This window comes from Streptopelia decaocto (assembly GCF_964273445.1).
Source record: "Streptopelia decaocto genome assembly, chromosome: 16".
Lineage (NCBI taxonomy): Eukaryota > Metazoa > Chordata > Aves > Columbiformes > Columbidae > Streptopelia > Streptopelia decaocto.
In genome coordinates this window covers 9,524,166-9,539,430 of record NC_138671.1, presented here as the reverse complement: position 1 = coordinate 9,539,430, position 15,265 = coordinate 9,524,166, and positions in this window count along the sequence as shown.

Genomic DNA, 15,265 nt, shown 5'->3' with positions numbered 1-15,265 from the left:
TGTTGACTGAAGCATCAGTCGCCTCTGTCTCTCCCCTTTACCCATGAGGAGTTTGGGCAGCCAGAGCAGGCACAGCCGCCTCTGTTGTGAGTCTGGGGAGAGGAAACCCCCACGGTGGGTGAGGCAAAACCTCCCCGTGCCATGGGGACGTGTCTAGAGCCGGTTCTGCTCTCCCCGGGGCTGTCCAGAGGGGACACGTGGCACAGACAGTGCGGCAGAGCTGCATTTTTCAGGGCTGCCAGGGTGGCAAAGGACCACTCAGGCTGGGTATTTCCAGTGCCGAGGAACTGCCGTGCGGTGAGCGTGTTTGAGGGTGTGCAGCACGGTGAGGGGCTCCATCCGTTCTGGGCAAGGAGTGTGTGTGTGTGTCCGGTCCCAGCTCTGCCAGCCCTGCTCCCCACAGGCGGGTGGGTGAGGGCTGTGCTGGAGCACCGGGGACTGTTGCTCTGCACCCAAAGCGGCCACACGAGGAGCTCAACAGGGGCTCTGCCTCCCCTTGGGAAGACGGGAGATGGTGTCCAGGACGGGGCAGGTGATGCATCAGTTTCCCCCGTGCCCACCCTAGGAGCGGGCAGAGCTGAAGATCCAGCGCCAGGAGCTGAAAGCCAAGGAGGAGCAGCTGGCAGGAGACAGGCAGAGGCTGGACGAGGCCTGGCAGGAAATGCGGCTGGAGAAGGAGAAGGTGATCGGGGCCATGGAACGTGTCCAGAACCATCAGGAGATGATCAGAAGCACAAAGGAGGTACGCGGAGCGTCTGCGCCACGGTTCGCAGCCGTGCACGGGCCCTCAGCACAAGCCAGGGTCTCACACCCCTCCTGAACTCGTGAATCCTGTGCCGGGAGGGGAACAAGGGGACGCCCAGAGGAGCCCCAGCGCAGGGCAGCGAGGGTCCCTGTCCCCAACCTCCCCACCCGCTCTGCCTTGCAGCTCTTGGCCCAGAAGCACGCAGAGGGGGAGCGAGCCCTGGGGGAGGCACGCAGGATGCAGTCCGAGTTCTGGGACAAGCTGCAGGGCCTGCAGCAGCGGGAGGAGCAGCTGAGGCAGGAGAAGGAGCAGCTGAGGCAGGAAAAGGAGCAGCTGAAGCAGCAGAAGGAGCAGATGAAGCCACAGCTGGAGCAGCTGAAGCAGCAGAAGGAACAGCTGAAGCAGCTGCAGGAGCAAATGAATCAGCAACAGGAGCAGCTGAAGCAACAGCTGGAGCAGATGAAGCAGCAGCCAGAGCAGCTGAAGCAGCAGCTGCAGCAGCTGAAGCAGGATCAGGAGCAGCTGAAGAAGGATCGGGAGCAGCTGAAGCAGGAACAGGCCTCCGTATCTTCCATGCGCAGTGCCCAGATGCAGCTGCTGAGGTTCCAGGCCCAGCAGGTGAGGCGGGGGGAGAGCGGGGCTGGAAGGGGCTGCGGAGCCGCTGGGGGAGCTGGGCTGGGTGAACCCGATGGGGCCCTGAGAGCCGGGGGGTCTCCTCAGATCATGGCTGAGCCCTGGGCTGGGCCACGTGGGCTCAAAGAAGCCGCGGGCAGCCAGAGCAGTGACACCAGAGACCAGGAGAGGGGGATGCTCGCAGCTTGTCTCAGGCTGGCTCCACGTCCAACCCGAGATGGACATCGTCCTTGGCTCGGAGGGGTTGCCCTCTGCTCAGCCTGTCCCTGGGTGGGAGACGCCGGCTCTGCTGGACTCTGGCTTTGTGGTGTCCCCCTCCTGTGCCATCAGGTCCCTGCTGGGTCTTTCCCCAGGCAGGGACGCTCTTGGAGGCTTCCCCCGTGGGTCTTGCTCAGACTCTGAGGTTCTGGGCTCTGGAGGAGCACAAGGAGGGGTCCCCTTCATGGGGGACCATGGCACGAGGGGGGCTTTGAGATACTTCTCTTGTTGATGAGCAACACCTTGGATTGTGACCCTGTTTCTGTGGCACTTTCTGGGATCCATCCCACACATCCTTCCTCTCTTCTCAGGGGCACATAGAGTTAGAAAACCAGAGACTCTTCTTGGAGAACATGAGGAAATTACGATACAGCACTGCACAACTGACAAAAAACCTTCCATCCTCCTCCCGTTCTGTGGACGATACCATTGAGTATACGCATGCATTAATAGGGGCCCTGAGGAAAGCATCTCCACCTGTGCAAGTAGTCAATCGGTCCTCCATTCTCCGGCCTCCCATCACTTTCAAGACCCTTTAATCAGGCTCTGCCCCAGTGTCCATTCTGTCAGCTCTGCTTCTGTCGTGACTTGTAATAACATCGGAGGTGAGACTGTGGGTACGCGTTAGAGGCCTCAAGGACTTCAGGAGTTTGTTTGGACACATAAGCGAGGATGCTTAATAAAAAGAAAGGGAGGACTGTTGCAGAATAAGTTTACTCACTTCAATTCCTTTAGTTGTATTCTATGCTTTGACATATCGAGATAAGGACAGAGAAAAAAATGCCCGGAAGACAGAGGAAGAGAATCCAAGAAGAAACAACGAAGACCCCAGACCCAAAATTACCACTGGACCAACAGGCTCGTGAAAGATGCGTGAAGAGCGGGTGCACAGACTGGGGGGTTTACAAGCCCCCAGTCTCTTTCGTCTCATGCTCCTCCTGCTGAGAGGCCCCACGTCCAGACTGTTGCTTTGCTGTTATGCGGTTATTTATGGAGATCCCGAGGAAAGCGCCCTACAACACGTCACCTCTGCCCGCGTCCCGACCGTCCTCCCTTCTCTGGACTGAAGAGAAGCCGCTAAATTAATGTAGACTGTGGTAAAGTTACAAAGACGTACCCATCATTAACCAATGACGTGCTAAATGCTTTCTAACCAGCTGCAAAACGAGGGGATATTTTTCAAGTTTTAAATCCTTCTGCCTGACAAAGAGACCAGAAGATTAAGGACCACGTTGTTTAGGAGCAGAGCGCTTAGCTTATATTTGACTAGTAATTAATAGTAAGAAACTCATCCGTTACAACTCACTTCATACTAACCTTATGTTAGCTCACAGGAAAGAGATTGGGGAACCACCTGGTGGTAATGTGAATAGAGAAACCTTGCTGACATATTATAATCAGTCACCATTGTATAAATTAAATGAGGAAAAGTGGCCCCTGAATGAAACTCTGAATGATGCCACGTTAACGTTCTTCTTGAAGAGAGAAGGCGAGTGCAGTCAAGTGATGGAAGCTGATACGTTTTTCACTTTGCGAAAACACCCAGAGTGGCAGATAGAATGCGGTATTAACTTGCCACCACAGGATCCAGCTGTGTTCACGTTAAAAAGGGAGCAGAATAAAGCTCAGGAGAAGTTGAAACCATGTTGTTCAGCATGTAGAATAAGACAGAAAACTCCCCTGATGAGAGGGGAGAGTGAGATAGAAGACTGCGTGTCCCCACAGGGCGTGGAATTGAAGATGATGTGCCTTCAGCTTCCGAGGTGGTGAAACTCTGGAGAAAGAAGAGGAAAACATGGAAAAGAAGCTGAGATTTTAGTTGAGACTGGAACGTTTGATTTGGTTTTGAATCAGGAACTGATACCATTAGATGAAGATTTTGTACCTGTGGTGGGAGCTACTGGCCAAGAAGACAAAGCTTTCTTCAACAGCCAATCCAATAGAAACTGGGAAAACAAAACGGAATTCCTAAGTTCTTATCTATGCCCGGGTCTCCAAAACCGTTACGGAGACGAGACTTAGGAAAACAATTGCAAGCAATAATAACATACAAACAAGGTGAAGTGACAAAATGGAATTCCTAAGTTCTTATCTACACCTGGGTCTCCAAAACCGTTACGGAGACGAGACTTAGGAAAACAATTGCAAGCTATAATAACATTCAAACAAGGTGAAGTGACAAAATGCAATTCCTAAGTTCTTATCTACACCTGGGTCTCCAAAACCGTTACGGAGACGAGATGTAGGAAAACAATTGCAAGCAATAATAACATTCAAACAAGATGAAATAACAAAATGGAATTCCTAAGTTCTTACCTGTGTCCGGGTCTCCAAAACCGTTACGGAGACGAGACTTAGGAAAACAATTGCAAGCTATAATAACATTCAAACAAGGTGAAGTGACATTCAAGATAAAAGAACAGCCACAGAAACCAAAGAAGATCGTATGCAATGCACTGCAAGTTTACTAAATTGGGTGAGATGCAGTAAGTATCGAGCTTCCCAACAGAAAGCCCAGCTGATCCAGTGCCAAGTGACTTATCTGGGATTCGAGATCTCCGGAGGGCACCAGAGCTGGGGATGGAGCGACAAGAAGCTGTTTGCCGGACACCAGAATCTGCAGCGGTAAAAGAGCTCCGGGCGTTTCTTAGAATGACAAGTTGGTGCAGACTTTGAGTTTATAATTATGGACTTTGAGTAAAGCCTTTCTATGAACTGTGAAACAAAAGGACTTCCAAGTTGAATTGGACAAGAGAAGCATCTGAGGGCATTTGCACAACTCAACAAAGAACCTGGGTCTCCCAGATATCACCAAGCCATTGGAGTTACGCTCACACGAAAGGCAAAGCATTGCTCTGCGTGTTCTGGCACAGCAATTAAGAGCTCAGAACCGAGCGGCTGCTGCTTCCCTAAGCAATCAGATGAAGTGAGCCAAGGCTGCCTGGATGACGTGGAGCTGTGGCAGCTCTTGGACTCGCTGTACAGGAAGCTCCTGAGTTCACCATGAGACTGTGTAAGTGTCCCATACAGTCCCAACCGTACTGGAACAAAAAGGTACCCATGGGTTATCTCCCTCGAGATTCCTGAATACCAGGAGGTACTGGTGGAACTAGATGATGTGAATATTGTCGTTACCAACATTGTCACTGCAGCCCCTTTCCTCAGTGGGTGTTTCAGAGCCTGTGGTCCAGGATTGCTTGGAAACAATGGGAGCTGTTTCCTCCAGCAGACGGGATTTAAAGGAACAGCCGCTGGAAGACGCTGAAGACTCCTGGTTCACTGATGGAAGCAGCTTTGTAAAGCAAGGAGTACATAGAGCTGGGGATGCCCTAACAACTACCCACGAGGTAATCGAAGCCAAACCTTTGCCTCCTGGGACTTCTGCCCGGACAGTTGCACATACACGAGCTTTAGAATTATCCAAAGAGAAGAAGATTAATACTTGGGCAGATTCCTAGTATGCTTTGGGAGCGGTGCGTGCCCATGGAGCATTTGAAAAGGACCAAGTTTATTAACAGCACAAGAACAAATTAAACGTGATACTCCAGTTGTCGGAAGCTGTGCTGTTACTAGAAAAGTTGTCATCATGCATTTCAAGGAGCATCAAGAAGGAGACACTGATCAGGAAACTGGAAATAAATTGGCAGCTGATACTGCGAGACGAGCTGCTGGAAAGACAGAGAGAGCAATGAGAGTGATGTCTGTGAGCCCGGATGGCTGCCTCCTCGAACCAGCATCAGTAAACCCTACCTTGCAGTGCATTGACAGAGACCTTCTCAGGTTGGCCAGAAGCATCCCCTGCCCAACTAGTAAAGCTAGAACAGTAACTAAAGCTTTGTTAAATGAGACCGTACCCCGACTTGGGGTACCCGCTGTGATGTCCTCTGTTAGGGGGCCCCGTTTTGTTGCACAGGTAGTGCTGCAAGTCAGTAAAGCATTAGAGATCGATTGGCAATTGCAGACTCTCTACAAGCCTTAAGCAAGTGGGCAGGTAGAAAAGAAAATGAGTCACTTAATGGAACAGCAGATAAACAGAATTTGCCAGGAAACTCACTGGAAGTAGAATCCAGCACTACCTTTAGCGCTGCTCAGAATGAGAGGGAAGCCTCGAGCCGAGGAAAACCAAAGTCTTTTCTTTCAAGCCAATAGACGAAGATTCTGTGAAAGCTTTTTCATGTCAGCCTTGAGAAGAGAAGTGGAATGGACTGCTCCAGCTGTTGCTGACGGCCTTTACTGCCATCAAGATTAAAGAACAACCCGCCTGGATTCACTGTTCAAGAGTGAAGAAAGCAGCAGATAAGAAACAGACGTTGGAACCAGTAGGACCTACCGCTTTCCAGTTCTCTCAGCGTTGATCTCAGTGACTCTAAAAACTTGTGCTCTTTAATGCCTAAAGATCCAGTAGAAGCTGCTGTGTCTTGAACTTACCTGTCCTCTATCAGAGGACAGCAGAGCGGGGACCCCAAATCGGGGTATGGTCTCATTTAACAAAGCTTTAGATACTTTTGCAGCTTTACTAGCTGGGCAGGGGATGCTTCTGGCCAACCTGAGAAGGTCTCTGTTAACACCAGCAAACCCCCTTTTCTAGGGAGTTTAGAGAAATCTAGTTGCTAATGTTGTCCTGCTACATTTCCTTTTCTAATTGTTCACATTTGCACCTTTTTTATCATATCAAGATTTTTTTCCAGACATAATTCACATTGCTGGAGATTTGATGTGAAAACCAACAGGCGGTGGTGGCAGAAACTGGAAATTTGACCTGGAATGATGGAGTCAGTATTTGAGGGCAGAAATCAGTTGACCAAGGTCGTTGGGTCTTCATCGAGAACATGGAGAACTTGTGCAGCGACCTGCAGAACCGGGGGCTGTTGCTCTGCACACGAAGCGGCCACACGAGGAGCAGGTTCTGCAGCAGCAGCAGGAGCAGCGTCTGCATCAGGGAAGTGTCCCCTCACCCCCGTCCTTTGCTGTGTTCTGCCTGGGACACATATTTTCCTCCTCTTCCCATGGTGCTGCAGTTAGTGCTTCTGCCCCCAGAAGGACATCCAGCACTAATACTGGTCTTTGTAAATATATTAACAATGTTCTTCTCACAAGGTTTTAGTTGAGTTGTTTGGACAGCGCTCTTGTGTGGGTCCAAATTCTGCTAAGTGCATCCAAGGAGATGCTGAGTACCCTTTGGCGGGTCTTGGCATCGCACCGGGATCAAACCCAAGGTGATCTGTCCAGCTCTTGAAAATGAAATGTTGGTGATGCTCTGCAGCTCCCAGCACTTCTCCTGTGTGCGCTGTGCTCTGCTCAGCCCCAAATGCTCACTCAGCCAGCTCTGGCCATCTTTGGGTCAGCCCAAGGCCTGAAGCTTTTCTGACAGCTTCTCTCCCTCCCTTTCTCCCAGAGACCGCGCAGCAGCGGCCGAGCACGGCTCAGCAGAGGAGACGGCGTGAACAGCCCCGCCAGGAGCTGCCCAACCACCCTGTGACACCGCTGACCGCAGCCCAGGACCTCGGTGCCCCGACCGAGGGTCTCTCCAGCACCCTGGGTGAGGCTTCCACGCGCTGCAGGGGGGAAGGGACTTGCGGGGGGGCAGCTGCGCTTGTACCTGGGTCTCGGGAGGCTTGGGATGGTCCTGGGGGCTGTTTTAGTGCCTCTGTATATAAACCTCAGGTGTGAGTTGGCCTCCGTGTCCTCTGCAGGGGCTCAGCGGAGCTCTCTGAGCCAGGGCAGTGCCCGGAGGGGGCAGGAGGGGAGAGGCAGGTGAGTTAAAGCCCGTTTGCCCTGGCGTTGTGGTGTCCCCATCCTGTGCCGTCAGGTCCCTGCTGGGTCTTTCCCCAGGCAGGGACGCTCTTGGAGGCTTCCCCCATGGGTCTTGCTCAGACTGCGAGGTTCTGGGCTCTGGAGGAGCACGGGGAGGCGTCCCCTTCATGGGGGACATGGCAGGAGGGAGGCTTTGGGATGCTTCTCTTGTTGGTGAGCAACACCCTGGACTGTGACCCTGTTTCTGTGGCACTGCCTGGGATCCATCCCACCCATCCTTCCTCTCTTCTCAGGAGGATGATGACTTAGAAAAGGAGAAGATCCTCTTGGAGTCCCTGAAGAAGGCGCCATACAACACTTCACGTCTGTCAGCATCCCGTCCGTCCTTCTGCCCTTTTCCGGACCAAGGAGCCCACCTACGGCATTTACTAGGGCCGGGCCTCCCCTCGAGGTGCTCAGCTCTGCGCTGGCTGGAAGAGCTGGGCTTATCCTTCCCTGGAAAAATCATTAAATGAACCCAGATCAGTATTCAGTGCTCCTTTCATTGAGCCTTTCCCTTGCGTACTGCTCCAGGATGTGTTGTTGCAGAGCTAGAAGCTGACCTGCATTTGTTCCTGTTAAAGGCAGCAACTCCTTTGCCATCCCAGCCCTCCAGGAACCGGGTCTTGGAGGAAAACACCCAAACCGCTGCACAACCTGGCAGTAAAAACCATGGGGAACATCCCGTTTTCCTCAAGGGCCCCAAATCCCTAACCCCAGCAACATTTTCTGCTGCCACTGCTGGGTTTCTGTGCTGTGTTCCCCAGAATAAGGCTCAAGGGAGCTGCTTGGGAAAATGGCAGCTGAGGGGTTGGTGTCCCAATGCCTGACAACCTTTGCTGTTAAGCAGTTCCCAAGATCCAACCTCAACCTCCCCTGGCACAACATGAGGCCGTTTCCTCTGGTCCCGTTGCTTGTTCCTGGGGAGCAGAGCCCGACCCCCCCTGGCTCCAAGCTCCTTTCAGGCAGTTCAGAGATCAGAAGGTCTCCCCTCAGCTCCTGTTCTCCAGCTGAGCCCCCCAGGTCCCTCAGCCGCTCCCATCACACTTGTGCTCCAGCCCCTCATCAGCTCCATTCCCTTCTCTCAACTTGCTCCAGCACCTCAAGGGCTTTCTTGGTGTGAGGGGCCCAAAACTGACCCCAGGATTTGAGGTTTGGCCTCCCCAGCGCAAGGCGGTTGTCACGCTGCCCAAACCCTTTGCATTTTCCAGCAGCTGAGCTGTGGCAGCGATGGGCTGGAGGGCTGCAGGGCGCTGGGCACGGGCTGGGCAGGGGCAGAGCGCCCCTGCGTCTGAACCTACTTTTGGCGCAAGCAAGCGGCTGCAGAGCTCTCCCCAGGGGGACTCTGGTTCCTTCTGCCTGATACCCATTAGTGTTGGTTTGCAGATTCATCGCATCTTTCCTTTGACTAAAAAAAGGTTCCCAGGACATTCGCCTACCTGTTTGCAGGGAAGGAATGCCTGTGTGTGTCCACAGATGGGCTTAAAAGGTGAAACAGTGCCAAGACATTGCAGAAGTGAATCTAAAGGGATGTAGATGAAAAAATAACTATCTCCTGTGAACATCATTTAATGTCTGAACCACACTCTGCAAACAAATGTGTTCTAATAAACAGCCTGGACTGAGCCAGGTTATGGTTACTCAGAGGAAGGGAAGGCGAGCCTCGGTCAGGAATACTGATGGATCCCTCACCTGTCCTGTCTGCCTGTCGAGGACAGCCTGCCTGTGCTGTTCCTCCTGCAGAAGAGCAGCTGGGAGGTCGTGCTGCCCACCTCCCATTTTAAAAGGCAAAGAGCGGGGCGAGTTGTACCAGGAGTTGCAGCTTCTGGGCTCAGCAGGGTACCCTGTGCCTTTGGGTGTGAGGAGGATGAGGAGGCAGCAGAGGCAGGACCATGCCCATCGCAGACCCCTGCAATGCGGGCGAGCCCAAAAGCCCCTGAGCCCAGCACGGCAGCTGCCAATGCTTCCCACCACCCTGTCACCCGGTGACACCCACACCAGCACTGTGACACCCACACCAGCACCTCCGGCGTCCCTCACGCACCCCAATGCCACCTCAGGTCCGCCCTCGTCCTCCTGGCAGCCCTGGCACCTTGCAACCCATGCAGGGGCCCCGGTGGTCCCTACGCTGTCCCATACGGTCCCTTGTACCTCGCAGCACAGGACACACTCTCACCCCTCTCCAAGCACATCCCAATACTTCTGCTTATCCCTGGCCAGTTCCCCCAGAGCCTCTACCCACCTCTCACCCAAATTCACTCAAGAGGGGACCAGGGTCAGTCCTTACCCATGCACAGACCCTCTGTAGCTCCTTGACCAGTTGCAGAGATCAGAAGGTCTCCCCTCAGCTCCTGTTCTCCAGCTGAACCCCCCAGGTCCCTCAGCCGCTCCCATCACACTTGTGCTCCAGCCCCTCACCAGCTCCTTTCTCTTCTCTCAACTCGCTCCAGCACCTCAAGGAATTTCTTGGCATGAGGGGCCCAAAACTGCCCCCAGGATTTGAGGTTTGGCCTCCCCAGTACCCAGTCCATGGGTCAGTCACTGCCCTGGTCCTGTTGTCCATGGGGCTGTGTGGTTCTGCAGGGGCTGGATGGGACAAATCCCCAACATTCGGTGCCAGGATGAGGCTTCCCGGGCTCAGGCCAGGTTGGGGTCACTCCGGGGAGGGTTTGTTGCCAGCAGCAGGCGGGCAGGAGCGGGTCGGGGCTGTGGTGCCAGGTACTGGGCAGGTCCCTTTGCAAACCCCACAGCGTCTGGTGGGAGAACAGATTGGAGAGGGGTTTGGGCCGTACCCAGTTCTTTGGTGTTTGATAAGCATTCGCCATGTCCAATGACCGACTGAAATTTCTGATCATCTGGAGGATGAGCAGTTCCCATCCAGCCTCGTGGGGAAGAGGCAACATCCCAGCTGGGGGCACCAGCAGCTCCAGACCGTGGCAGCTCCGCAGAGGCCGTCTCAGGGCTTTTTTCAGTGCACCCCAGAGTTCGTGGTGGTTGTTTTTAGGAGGGTGTCCAAAGCCCGTTTTAAGTTGTCTGAGAGCACCCCCTCCTGGGCATGGCAGAAAAGCACCGAGGAGAAAAGTGAAGGAAGAGCTGCTGCTGGGTGTTCTGGGCCATCTTGCCTAAATCAGCATCTTGAAGGTGGCTCTGCGTCCTGCCAGGTGCCTGACAGGCAGTCGGGAGACACCCAGAAGGAAAGGACACTGTTTTCCCACTCTGAAATCAGGCAGAGCAAACATGGGAGAAGATGGATGAGCTCGGGGACCCTCATCCTTTCCAGCTATGTGAGTTTATTTGGACAGTGTGGGACTTCTCCAGCCGAAGTGAAATTCCATAGTTCTCTCCAGCCTTAGCAGCTGCTCTGCACTGAAGTAGACACACTTAGACAGCAGGCTTGACGAAGCCCATGCAGAAGGTTTCAGTGTTTTAAGCCACGAGGCGAGTGGGCTTTGCAAAGAGGTTTGAAACTCCCCCGGGGCAGCCGAGCCCCGGGCCCGCTGGGGACTCCATTTCCCAGCACCGGCGAGAGGAGAAGGGCCGGGCCGGGCCGGGCGGGGCCGGGAGGGGCCGGGCGGGGCCGCTGCGGGCGGGGCCGGGGCTGCCGTGAGCCCGGGGGCCGGGACGCTGCGGCCATGGCCACCAGACCGGCGCGCGCTGGGGGCCGGGGGCGCGAGGGCGCCCCGTGTCGCGGCCACGGGACGCGGAGCGGCGGCGGTTGGTGCGGCCGGTGCGGTCGGTGCCGTTTGTGCGGTTGGTGCGGTCGCTGCGGTTGGTGCCGCGGCGGCTTCTCCGTCCCGCAGCATCGCGGGAGGTGCTGTTCATCCCGGCGACTTGTGCGTTTGGAGACTGCGGTTGACGCCTTGAGCGACTGGAGAGTGTGCGGAGAAGAGCAAGAGAGCTGGTGAGGGGCTGGAGCACAAGTGCGATGGGAGCGGCTGAGGGACCTGGGGGGTTCAGCTGGAGAACAGGAGCTGAGGGGAGACCTTCTGATCTCTGAACTGCCTGAAAGGAGCTTGGAGCCAGGGGGGGTCGGGCTCTGCTCCCCAGGAACAAGTGCCAGGAGCAGAGGAAACGGCCTCAAGTTGGGCCAGGGGAGGTTGAGGTTGGATCTTGGGAACAATTTCTTCCCCAAAGGGCTGTGGGGCATTGGAACAGGCTGCCCAGGGCAGTGCTGGAGTCCCCATCCCTGGAGGAGTTGGACACGGGGTAGTGGTGGACTTGGTAGTGTGAGGTTTATGGTTGGACTCAATGATCTCGAGGGTCTTTTCCAACCAGAATACTTCTGTGATTGCGGGTGTGTTTAAGGCTGAGCTGCAGCCTGGTTTTTGAGGGGCTTGGAGAGGTCCGAGCGGCAGGGAGCCAGCCGGGGGGCGGCAGAGGGACGCAGGTTGAACAGCAAGTGGGGAAATCCCCCTGTCCCTGCAGGTCGGCGTGTGGACGCGACCAAGGATCTTCGGTCCCCCCCCCGGGGGTTGACATCGAAGGAATCTGCGGAGAGACCGTCTTGAGGTCTTGAGCAAGGGAAAGCCCGGCTCTGGCGATGGTGAGTGTGACGGGTGCTCAGGCCGGCCTGGGAAATGCCCGGTGCTGCTCTGGCACTGGCTGGGAGGCAGGAGCCATCCCGAGGGCTGGGGGCTTCTGCCCAGCTGGCAGGCAGGGGGGGCTGAGCTCCCTGGGGTCACTGAAGGGGTCACATCTCGCTGCTCCCCGGGCTTTCAGCTGCCATTTCCCAAGCAGCGCGGGCGGGACGAGGGCGTCGCTGGTGCTGCTGGGGTTCTTGGGGAAACCTGCCTCTGGCTTGAGTGTGCTGACAAAGTCCAGCTCAGACTCGGTGGTTTTCTAATGAGGGAATTTGTCTTTCTCCACAGGCTACGCAAGCCAAGAGGGGTTCAAGTGGTAAGTGCCCTGGCCTGGTCTCCTTTCACTGTGCGTAGGTGCTCTGGTCTGCTGGGAATGCCTGGGGTGGAGGAGGGGGACACTGGGATGAGGTGGCAGCCCTGGCTACCGCAATGGTCACCATCCTTGTGTGGAAGGTGCAGCTCAGGGCATCGTGTCGTTCCTCACCCAAAGATATTCACCTGCCTCTCCAATCAAAGGGATTTACTTCCTGGGTTCCTGTATTCTGTGGTTGTGGGTTTTCCCAAATCTGGGGGAGAATATATGCATTTCTTTCAGTTCTTCCCCTCCCCTGCTCCCTAACTGCTGGTTTAGAGGCCTCTTGCTGCCCCTGACACTGGGAGCTTCTCTGCACCAGCTCGATGAGCTCACCTGCCTCAGCACCTTGAATTGGTCTTGTTTCAGGCTCTATGGATGACACCCTTGAGGACCTTTGGAGATATGATGGTAAAATGAAGCTTCTTTGCAGCTGCAAGGGCAGCATCCTGGTCCTGGTCCTCCCTTCCTGGGAGCAGGAGCTGCTGGTGCAACAGCCCTTGATGCGCGAGGGGCTCCAGTTGTGAGGGGGAGGCAGCGGGGAGCAGAGGGGAGAGCCGGGTTCCCAGAGCCAGAGGCCATTCAGTAGGTTGGCCGTCGGTCTGGGGAGGCGAAGGGAAGTTTGTCCCTGATTAAAAGCCTCTGTGGTCCGAGAGAAGCCGACAAATCCCCCCGTGGAGTGCCCAGGCCAGGGCTGTGCCCGTGTCCATCATCCTGATCTCTCCCTGTGTGTTTCAGTTGAACCCCGTTGTAGAGCCGGTGGGAGAGCCTTGAAGAGCAGCGTGCGGGTCACCAAGGAGTGAGTGCCTTTCAGATCTCTGCGTGCTCCCCACGTCCTCCTGACCTGCCCCGTCCTCAGCTTCTGCACCCGCTCTCTGCCCCGACAGGTTGCTTGCAGAGGTTCGCAATGTCCCTGGAGAGAACAAGGCAGCTGCAGGGGTGAGTCCTGATGTGGGGAGAGAGCCTGGATGTCCTGAGGGCTGGGGCTGAGCTCTCTGGCATCACTGGCCGGGGCAAAAAGCCAAGAGTGGGGAGTGGGTGGCTGGTGGGAGACGGGCTTCCAGGTACCGAGGATGGAGCAGAGCCCGGCAGCACCCGCTGCTGCAGCCCAGCCTTCCTGGGTGCGCTTCGGCCCCAGCGTCGCAGGAAGAGCCCTCAGCCAAAGCAATGGCCTTGGGTGTTCCTGACGCTTCTCCCAGAGGCAGCAGCAGGATCTCAGCACAGGACTCAGGGCTCAGAGCGTTTCAAGTACCAAAATCCCCCCTGTTTCAGCCCCCGTGCGCTGCAGCCGCGGCCCCAGCACCAGCCTCCCAAGGGAGAAGCAGTGCTGAGGCATCCGCAGCGCTCGCCCTGTGCCCGTCCTCATCCTCTTGCTTTCCAGGACAAGGACGACCGGGACTGGGATTTCCTGAGGACATCGAAACCCAGTTCTGGCCCACAGAAGATGCCCGTGAAACGCGGCACTGAGAGCAGCTCTGAGAGAACAGCAGAACAGAGCAGCAGGAAAGGTGAGCAGGTTGCTGGATGCCTCCTCCTTGTAGGAAAGGAATCGGCAGCCTGGCTGAGCGTGTGTGAGGTCCCAGCTGATGAAATGGAAAGCCACCCAGTCCCATCTCTGTTTAAGCAGTGCGGTCATTCCTAGAGCAGCTTGATAACGGGGTTGGTTGTGCCACAGCTCGGGGAGTGCCCCAGGTTACAGAACTGGCCTTTCCTTTCCGGGAAGGGAGGCTCAGATCTTCCCTTGGGCCTCACCCGGCCTGTTGTCCACGGTGCCAAAGGAGAACAAGTTTTCGGGGTCAGGATTTGGGTGGCTGTAGCATCCCCAGTCCACGGCAAAGCCCAGCGGGGGCACGTCTGGGTGGGTCCCGGCTGCACTGGGCTGTGTTACAGGCACTCGCCCCACTTGTTCCTGCAGCAGGGACGCTCATGGGTCTGATAGTCCCCTCAAATGGCCTTTGCCCCGATAAATCCACTCTGGACAGCAGTAGCAGCCGGTGGGTTGTGGCAAGGGCCAGGGTGTGTTGGTAGAGCAGGGGCTTTGGGTGAAGAGGGGCAGGAACGATCTGATTGGAAACTTGCAAAGCTCAAGAAGCTCCTGGTGTTGCCAGAGCTGGAAACCCCAGTGTCAGTGACCCCCAGGCATGTCCCAGCAGTGGATGCAGGGGCACAGGGCAGGCAGTGGCGCGTTGCCGCTTTGTCACTTGCTGTGAGGTTCAGTCACGGAAAAGACATTGAAAAAGGACTTTGTAAATGGTCCAGGGAGAGAAGAGCAGGCAGGGCTGCTTTGATCTCTTGTTGTTTAGAAACCAAACCCCACCCTGCTCAAACCTCCTCCCATGTGCCATCCCATCCCCAGAGCTGCCCCCACGCCAGACGCCCCTGCGCACCGTGGCCCCGGTCCAGAGGAGGAAGACGTCGATGTTCGAGGATGCCGAAGACGACGACCTGTTGGATGTGCTGAGACGTGGCAAAGGCCCAAAACAAGAGTAAGGGCCGTGAGGAGGCGGCAGTAACGCAGGGGGTGGGCTGCGCGTTGAGCTGGTGCCACCGTGCTGGGGGGGATGCTGGAGCTTCTGCCCGTGGGTCCCAGCAAGGGGCAAGAGCAGCTGGTTTGGCAGAGAAGAGCCAGAGCAGCCTGGCCAGGCTGTGTGAGGAGGGACAGCCCTGCCTCTGGGAGAAACCATCTGCCACCGTGTCCCCACAGACAGGAGCTCCGGCCAGCGCGCTCCACGCTGGACGACTTGTTCGGACGAGGCTCCGCGGCCAAAGTCCTGGAAAAGCCAGGTACGGGAGAGCATAGGGAGTCCAAAGTGGATAAAAAGTCCCAGAAGCAGGCAGGTGAGCCCAGCCAGGGACACTGGGCAGGTCTGCAGAGGTGACAGCATTGGCTTGGGCTAGCGAGCT